We start from the raw sequence: 8,972 nt of genomic DNA on the forward strand, positions 1-8,972 counted from the left end.
TAGTGAGAGGACTGCCTCATATGGAATTTAGAAGACGTTAAATGTGAGGCATGTCAAAAAGAGAAGTCAAAGACAATTTTACACCAAAGTAAAGATATACCTTATGTAATAACCCCTAAAATTTTCAACTTTTTGTAACCCTTGTGAATAGTATTTTTGCTGAATGAGAAAACTTTTCATGCCACACTATGTAGGGGTTCTATTATGGATATTCTGAGATTTTATTAGTACTCTATATGGTATATGAGTGTATGTAAAGATCGTCAGAATCCAATTCCGAACACTTTGATTTTTCCCGGAAATACACTAGATACGGAGAGAATTGAGTATAAGGTAACAGGATAAAAAGAATTTAAATTAAAGGATTATAATAGAGGATCATAAAAAGGAATATAATGTATTGAGAAAGGTTAAGGGAACCTAAGTAATAAGATCCCGGGTATGATCCTTCAAATGATAAACGAAAACGAAAGTTAAGCGAACCATATAACAGATCAGCGGTCATTAGGCAAACAATTAGAAAGTTAATCAAAGGGATTAGAGAGAGTGATGTCACCCAACCAATGAGAAGAGGACAAGGAGGGAAGGATGACATCACAATATGACATAGGCATGACATGGGAAGGAAGGAGGTGTGGTGGATTATTAACCACATAAAATCTAGGTTAAATTGGTAATTAACCAAAAACAAAACAAAACCAAATCAACCAAGCCAAATAATTCATTCTTCATCAAAACAAAAAGAAACCAAGGCATTATTCTTCATTTGCTCTCGGCTTTTTCATTTTTAAAGGCAAGAAATTTCAAAAACTCAAGATCCAAGCTTCCTAAATTGGTGAGTTAATTCCCTAATCATCCTTATGCATAGTTATGGCTATATCATGAGTTTAAGCCTTCAATTCTTTCTCAATCTTCTTCAATAAATCAATGAAGAAGACAATGAATAGTGTTTTCAAGTTTTTAACTTGAATTTTTCTTGTTTTCCTTTAAGATCCAAGCATCCCTAAGACTTCTCAAAGCTTCTTAAGGCTTCCTAGCTACTCCCACCACTTCAAGGAAGGTATATCATCAACAAACCCTAGATTCCTATGTATAATAAGATGATTTTGATTATTAGGGTGATATAGTAGCTTAATATTTGTGGTTTAGAGTTTGGGTTGAAGTGGTATTGAAATGGAATGGTAAATCTTGTTGTTTTGGTTAAAAGAACTTAAGTATAGTTAAAGTCAAGCTTAGGCATAAGTATAAATGTTAAAAATGAATTGTTTGGGGCTGTTATGATGTGATGAGGATGGACTTTGGTTGTATGAATGGGTTGAGGTTGAATTGTGTTGGTTTTTGAATGATTTAAAATTGGGAAATCGCGTAAACATAGCCGTCGTAATGTCCGATTTTCTTTAGACTGCTTTTGTGCATAACATTAGGACCCGAGAACCCCCTGCTAGATTTTTACCATTGCCATGTTTAGATAGTTCATGTTACGAGCTTCGTTTTGATATGTAGTTCGTTCGATTCCGATGTACGGTTTAGGAGAAACGACCGTTTTAAGTAACGGCGTTTCGCGAATGGAACTTTTCCCCTCGCCTTACTTTGAAACATAGGTTAAAGACCAAAAAGGGGTAATTAATGTATGAAACAATTATGGTAAGAGTGTTAGGCAGTTGGTAAGACACTCGCGAAGGAATTGCCTTAAAACTCGTAATGTTTAAATTATTAAAAATGGTGGAGCCGAGGGTACTCGAGTGACTTAAGAGAAGCAGTAAGCGCAAAACAAGCGTTCGAGTCTAAGTTAGTTAAAGTATCGATTTACAAGTAACTTTGGTTTAATTCCAACTTACTTGTTGTTAATAGGTTACCAGACTCGTCCCGAGCCTTTTATCACCCCAAGTCGCTCAGGCAAGTTTTCTACCCGTTATAACTGTTGTTGTGATGTATATGTGTATATGCATGATCTTGCGTTAAATGCATATTTGTTATAGCAAATTCTTGCGATATATTGTAGCATGTTATATGGTACATATGCATTCCTGTTTCGTATTCTTGCCATATATATCTGTTGGTTCAGTTGATAATACCTATGCTAGAGGATAGCAGTAATATTGCATATACCCTTAGTATAGGGACCCTAAAGGTGAAAACATTTTCTAAAACCGGGTGTCGAGGATCCCGAGTAGATTTTGTATATATATGTATATATATATATATTTATATATATATATATATGGTTATATTTTCAAAACTATTAATCGAATAAGGATTATTCGATAACTTTATATTATTTATTGAATATTATTTCGAATATTATTCGAGGGCTTATGACTCCTTTATATTATTATTGAATATTACTTGGATATTCATTTGAGGATGTATGACTCCTTTATTTTATATTATTTATAGTATTCATTCGAGGTATTATGACTCCGCTTATTACTTATAATATTCTTTATTTTATTAAAGAATAAGGTCTCGATAATCAAACTTATTTTTTTTTTGATTATTCAAATAAAGATATTACTTTCGTATAAGTATATCTTTGATTATTTGCTATTCATTTCAAGTATAAGTTTTCCAACTTCTACCTCAATTATTCTTTATGGGAATATTATTTAAATAATAATATTCAGATATTTCTTTTATATTGAGATTGATTTATTTTAATAAATCAGCATTACTCCAAACATTCTTAAAAATGTTTTCGAGTCTTCAAAATGAATTTAAAAGGTAGAGCGGATCCCAAAACTTGTTTTCAAATTCAAGATCTTCCATATTAAGGGGACTTGAATACTCGCTCAAAAATCTAAGGGATCCGGCTCTGTGGTGTATTTTATATTCGCAACAAGGTTGCTGTTTTGATGAATGAATTGATTACTTGCCCAATGTTCGGGAAGTAAGCCCATCTAATTGAGTCGGCATAAGCGACAGGCCGGGGTACGGTCTATCAATGTGTAAGTGGCTGGGTGGCAGTCCATCAACGCGTAAGAGGCCGGGTGGCGGTCCAGCACAAGGTCCTTATGTGGCCAGGGTGATGACCGGTGGGGGATTCATCCATCTACTAGTAGAAAAGGTTACTTATTGGTATCTTTGCCTGATCAGCAAGATATCGGGTTTATGCCAAAATTCTTTTCCTTTCCAAAATTTATTGGATGTTTCAAACTCTGTTCATACTTTACATAACAGAGGTTCCAGGAAATGTTTAAGAGATATATATGTGGATATATATATATATATATCGGGACTAAATAAAGTATCTCGTAAATTTATCTCATTCGATAATATTTCAAAGATTGAATCTATTCAAGTCTTAACTTATGGTCTCATCTATGGGATGATTTGTTTTTAAAACCTATAATACTTTGAACAGTGGTAGTTCAAGTAGCTTTATAAATGATATAAGTATAGTGAAGTATTTGGTAACTTCTTCCCTTATTTTTGCTTATATCCAGTAAGTAATTATCTTACACTTGATAAGGTTTCCAGCAAGTTATCCATTTAGATACTTGCGTTATTGTTTACACTATATATTATCTTGCGAGCTGTAAGGCTCACTCTTGCTTTATTTCTTCATCACACAACAACAGTTAGGAAAGATGGCCAGACTCCAGCAGACCCAGCGCAAGCGCGTGGGAAGCGTCCCGCGTCTTCCCGATGATGTTGTAGCTGCTATAGCTGCAGAGGTAGATCTATTGTAGATCAGACCATCTACTTTTGAGAATCAATTATGTATAATTATGACTTGTGGTAGATAATGGCAATAAAATGTAAACTTCTTAAGTAATCATTTTGGGTTGTAATAATTTTTAAATTGTGGATTCAAAGACTTGTACTTATTTCATTTTCATCTCTGAGACTATAACGGGTTGTGGTGTGTGTTAGTACGGGGTCACAACATAAGGGTATTTATTATTAATTAAGTGAAGTGATATTGTGGAAAGAAAGACCGTGACGACCCGGATCCCCGACCCCAGATCTGGGGGTGTTACAGAAATGGTATCAGAGCTAAGCGTTATAAACCTCAGAGATGATACGACGATATAATAATAAACTCACAAAGATAATAAGAACTCTTGCCAAGTTCATGGCCGGACTACTTAAAGTAGTGCTGACAGTTAAAACCCTTACGGGAACCCTTATAAGTATCATGATAGTAACTTAGCTCGTTTAATATGTAGGCGCCTGAGATAGAGGACCCTGAGATGTTCGAGCGTGAGCATGATGAGGCACTGCTAGATGTTGAGGATCAGGAGGAGCCTGAGATGGAGGAGGATGAGGAGGACCCCTCAGAGGAGTCAGAGACGGAGGTCATTGCTATTTCAGATGAGGAGGACCCCTCAGAGGAGTCAGAGACAGAGGTCATTGCTATTCCAGAGGAGGAGGACCCGGATAAGGTCCCAGTAGCTGAGGAGCGTGTCGGACCTATGGTAGTATATGCTGGTACCCCTTTACCCACACTTCCGGTGGTCAGAGCTCCTACCCCTCCACCACTATCTTGGATCCCCTATGATGACAGCTCAGAGACCCATACTTCCGAGCCTAGGCAGACTGAGGAGGCACCCCTAGTGGCTCCAGATTCACCACCTCTTGACCCTGCCCACAGGCAGTCTTCGTTAGCTCATGGATATGTTCAGGATATACTGAGGACCCGAGTGGCTGTTGCCGAGGCCCGACTGGATGAGGCCAGGAGGGAGTTGGATGCGGAGAGGGCGGGTAGGCGTACCCGAGCTTATGAGGCTAGGGCTTCTATACCCCAATCCTTGAGGAGGGAGCTTACGGGGATAGAGCTCACGTCCTGAGCGAGACTCAGATCTCTCCAGGGGGACAGGCATGGTAGGATCTCCAGGCGGCAGGCCGACTATATCTTTCATCGTGCGATGGAAAGGGTATGGGAGCTGACCCGCTCCGGTGTGTGATTCAGGATTGACGATGGAATAGTCTAGTTGTCTAGTTAGCCGAGGCCTTAGTAAGAGCCAATTTTCCGGGATAGTTAACTTGTATATAGCATCCCTTTTTCTGACTAGACAGGTAGACTCTTGTGTATCACTTTTGGGACAGATGGCTGTAGCACTGTTGTACTTTTGACCAGATCAAACTATGTATTTCTCGCATTATGTATATATTTGTTTCCTTTCGGTTCAGTTCCTTAGTGACGAGATCACTGTTTTTATCATTATTATTACTGCACTTCGTATTAGAACTGTCATAAAATAATAGAATTACGATATACGTTCTCTCCATTATAGAGCTGTGCAAGGCACAATGTTGTATATGATTGTGACCTAATGTGGAATTTCCCAATATTTTTTTTTATTATTATCAGTATCATGCCGCCAAGAAAGATTAGAACTAGGGCAAACCCTGGATCTGAGGACCAGGGAAGCCATAACCAGGACGATAGGAACCAGGAACACAGTGAAGAGGAAGACGAGGATTATGTGGAACAGGATGACTCCCTGTATGAAGAGGAAGAGGAAACATATGATGTTGAGGGATTTAAGATAGAGGCTGAAGAAGGAGAAACTGAGGTTGAGCAACCAGTACCAAACCTAGACATGGATCCCATGGGCCAGTTCATGCAACTACTAAGGCAGAACTTGGAACGTCAACCCAACCCACCCCCTCAAGGAAATAACAATGCTGTGGCAAACTCTTTCAGGGCTTTTAAGTCCCTTAAGCCCCCTGAGTTCCACGGATCAGCCGACCCAGTTGAGGCAAGGGCATGGTTAAAGGAAATGGAGAAATCCTTTGAGATTCTGAGTATCGATGAGGCACAGAAGACTGTATTTGCTACCTACCTTCTGAAAGGAGAGGCTAACTACTGGTAAGAGGCCAAGAAAAACATGGAGACAGATGCTATTATAACCTGGGAGAGATTCAGTCAGTTGTTTCTGGGAAAGTATTTCCCGAGGTTTATGGAAAACCAGATGGAGCTCAAGTTCTTGGAGCTAAAGCAGAATAACTTGTCTGTAGCAGAGTACAAAGCGAAATTTATCGAGTTATCAAGGTTTGTGCCGGAGTTTGTAAGCACCGAGGAAAAGAAAGCTAGGAGGTTTCAGCAGGGACTGAAACCGTGGATTCAGAATAGGGTGGCAATCCTTGAGCTTACAGATTATGCCACTCTGGTGCAAAAGGCAACGATTGTAGAAGCCGGAAGTGAACAGATGCGGAAGGAAAGGGAGAAGAAGGGAATAAAGAGGAAAAGTATGAGCATGGGTGGAGGTCCCGCAGGAAGGAGCTTCCCAACTAGATTTAATCGAGGAGCAGTGTCCCTGTCGGGAAAGAACACTGGGTTTAAGCAGCCAATGAGTGTGAATGTGAGCCAGAGCGGCCAGAAGTCAAGAATGTCCTATTCCAACCAGTCTCGACCCCCATTACTTGTTTGACTACGACTACATTGAATTGTCCTGGTGTAGACTCCTTTGTCAATTCCCATTCAGGTAAACTTAAATCAGAACTTGGGCCTTCAGCTCCCTCTAAGTTCATGCTTCCATCCAAAGAACAAGAGTCATCATCATCAGAATTTACTCCAAATTCTTCAGATGGCTCTCCAGCTTGAGAAGGCATTCTGTTCACAGCAGCTTTATCTCTTTGAAGAGATTCTGTGGTGTGCACTAAATTCAAAGTCTGCTCTGCCTCCACATTGCCCTGAGCAGCCAACAATTGATAGGCTGAAACAGGGTGAGTAAAAGTGTCAGCATCCATGCAAATGTTATCAATTACAGCTTTGTAATGTTGCTGAAATTGTCTTTCCTTTTCAGCATCATCCACAATCATTGACTCACTAGTAATGGCTGGTTCCATCCTTATTTCTCCAGTACCTGCATTTCTCTCATATTCTCTCTTTTGTTGCATCAGGGTCTCACCCTGGCTCCCCACCCTCACACCCTCACCTTCATCTACTAAGGTGGGACTCCTCTCACTCACTTTTGCCAATCCTGAATGAATGGATTGCTGAGATTCACTCTTTTCCTCTCCTTTTTCCTGGGAGCAACCCAACCTCTCACTCAATGCACTCTCCTCTCTCAGTCCTAATAGTGATTGTATTACCATTAAATCTTCTGCACTTGAAATTATTGAAGTTTGAAGTTGTGCAGAGACACTCGACGGATAAGTGATATCCGTCGGGTGAGTGGTAAAGCTATCCAACGGATAACTGCTGTTAAGCTTATCCGTCGGGATACAATCACTACTCGACGGATGAGTAATATCCATCGAGAGAGTAGAAATGAATGAGGTGGGAAGAGAAACTATTGTTGACTCTGTGTTGATTGAAGTTATTTGAGGTACAGATGTCACAATAGAATCTGAAAGAATTGGCAAGTGAGCCAACAAATCATCTAAAAGATGATGCTCGCTTGCACTAGATTTTGGCTTCCCCAACAGAGTTAAAGAAGAGGAATCAGGAATTGAAGTGTTTATCATGTCCACTTCCAGTGAGTTAGTTGGTGAGTATTGTGTTACAGTGGCTTCTATAATGAGAGATTTTGGCTATGACTCCACATTTATTGGAGCCACATCAATCTGAATTTGAGAAAGTGCAGGGACTGTGTCTTTTGCACCAGTTTGTACTAAGTGTGTGCCTGTGCATCCCCAGTTGTTTTGGATTTCTTCTTTCTAGTATAAGTTTGGGGTGAGCTTGTGTCCCTAACCCTCTTGGCCTGTACTCTTGGATGAGAGCTTTGTTCAATAGCCACATCCTTTTGGGAGGATGCAGCTAGAAGTGAGCTTTTGTCCTTTTTAAGCACTGCAATTTGTTGGGAAACTGCAGTGTGGCTAGGCTGGGATTCACTCAACTTTCCAACCTTATCCTTGGGGTTTCTTTGATGTTCACCCTTTCCCTCACCTATCTTACTCTCCTTCACACTCCCCTCTTTGGCTTTGGTAGATTTTTCAACTGGTACTTTTGAGAGATACTAGAGGGGGTTTTCTTTAATTTGGATTTGGAAATTACAGTTGATTTGGCAGCTTTGGTAGGCAACTGTTTGGTCATTGTCACAGTTGCCATAGCTATGCCTGAAGTCAAAGAAATAGAGGAGATTGGAGTAGTTGAGGGTATGAATGAACTTACCTCACTTACTTGAGGTGTCAGCATTGCAGGGAAATAGAACATTGGCATATCCCTGTGATGGTTGGCTCTGTTCAAGTCTGCAATGATTCTTCTCTCTTGAACCCAACAAGCTAATTTGTTGTCTGGGTTCTCAAGTACAATCTCTTGACAAAGAAGGTTAGCCAAAAGCATAAAAAATCTAGCATATTAAACATTCTTTCCTCTTTTGGCTAAGTCACCTAGTTTAAAACCTAACTCATACACAACAAGATCACTGAAATTGTAATATTTGTCTGTAACTAGCATGTATAGCATGTTAAGCATGGAAAAGTTCACAGAATCAAAATTACTGATTTTTCCAGAAAAGACTTTAGTTACAACATCACACAAATAACTCCATTCCTTCCTAAGACCTAGTCTCCTAATTTCACTTAGTTTTGTAGTAGGAAGTGTATAATGAATGGAATTGAGCATATTGACAATATCAGTGTCAGTGTGTGGTGCAGTTACATTATCATCAGGAATCTTGAAACATGCTTTTATTACATCACTATTGATACATAAATCATTACCTTTGATGGTCAGAGTGATGGTTTTGTCAGTAGAGTTGTAGATTGCTGTTGTCCACATCTCCTCAACAACTTCACAATAAATTGTGGGTGATTCCAGCATGGCAAAACTTAACTTGCAGTTCTTCACGAAGTCCATCATCTTATGATAGTCTTCAGATTGCTGAATACCCTTATTGACCAAAGCAGTGAAGTTGTTCTTCTCATAGATGAACCCAGTCTGTGACATGATCTTTACTACGGGTGCCATTGTTAGGGAAGAAAAGCTTGAAGAGAAAGAGGATTTTTGCTTGAGAGAGAATGAAAGAACACAGTTGAATTTGAGAGTGATAAAAGAAAATGATTAGAATGAAATAAGCTTT

The sequence above is a fragment of the Apium graveolens genome, chromosome 1 (assembly GCF_009905375.1).
Source record: "Apium graveolens cultivar Ventura chromosome 1, ASM990537v1, whole genome shotgun sequence".
NCBI classification, from domain to species: Eukaryota; Viridiplantae; Streptophyta; class Magnoliopsida; order Apiales; family Apiaceae; genus Apium; species Apium graveolens.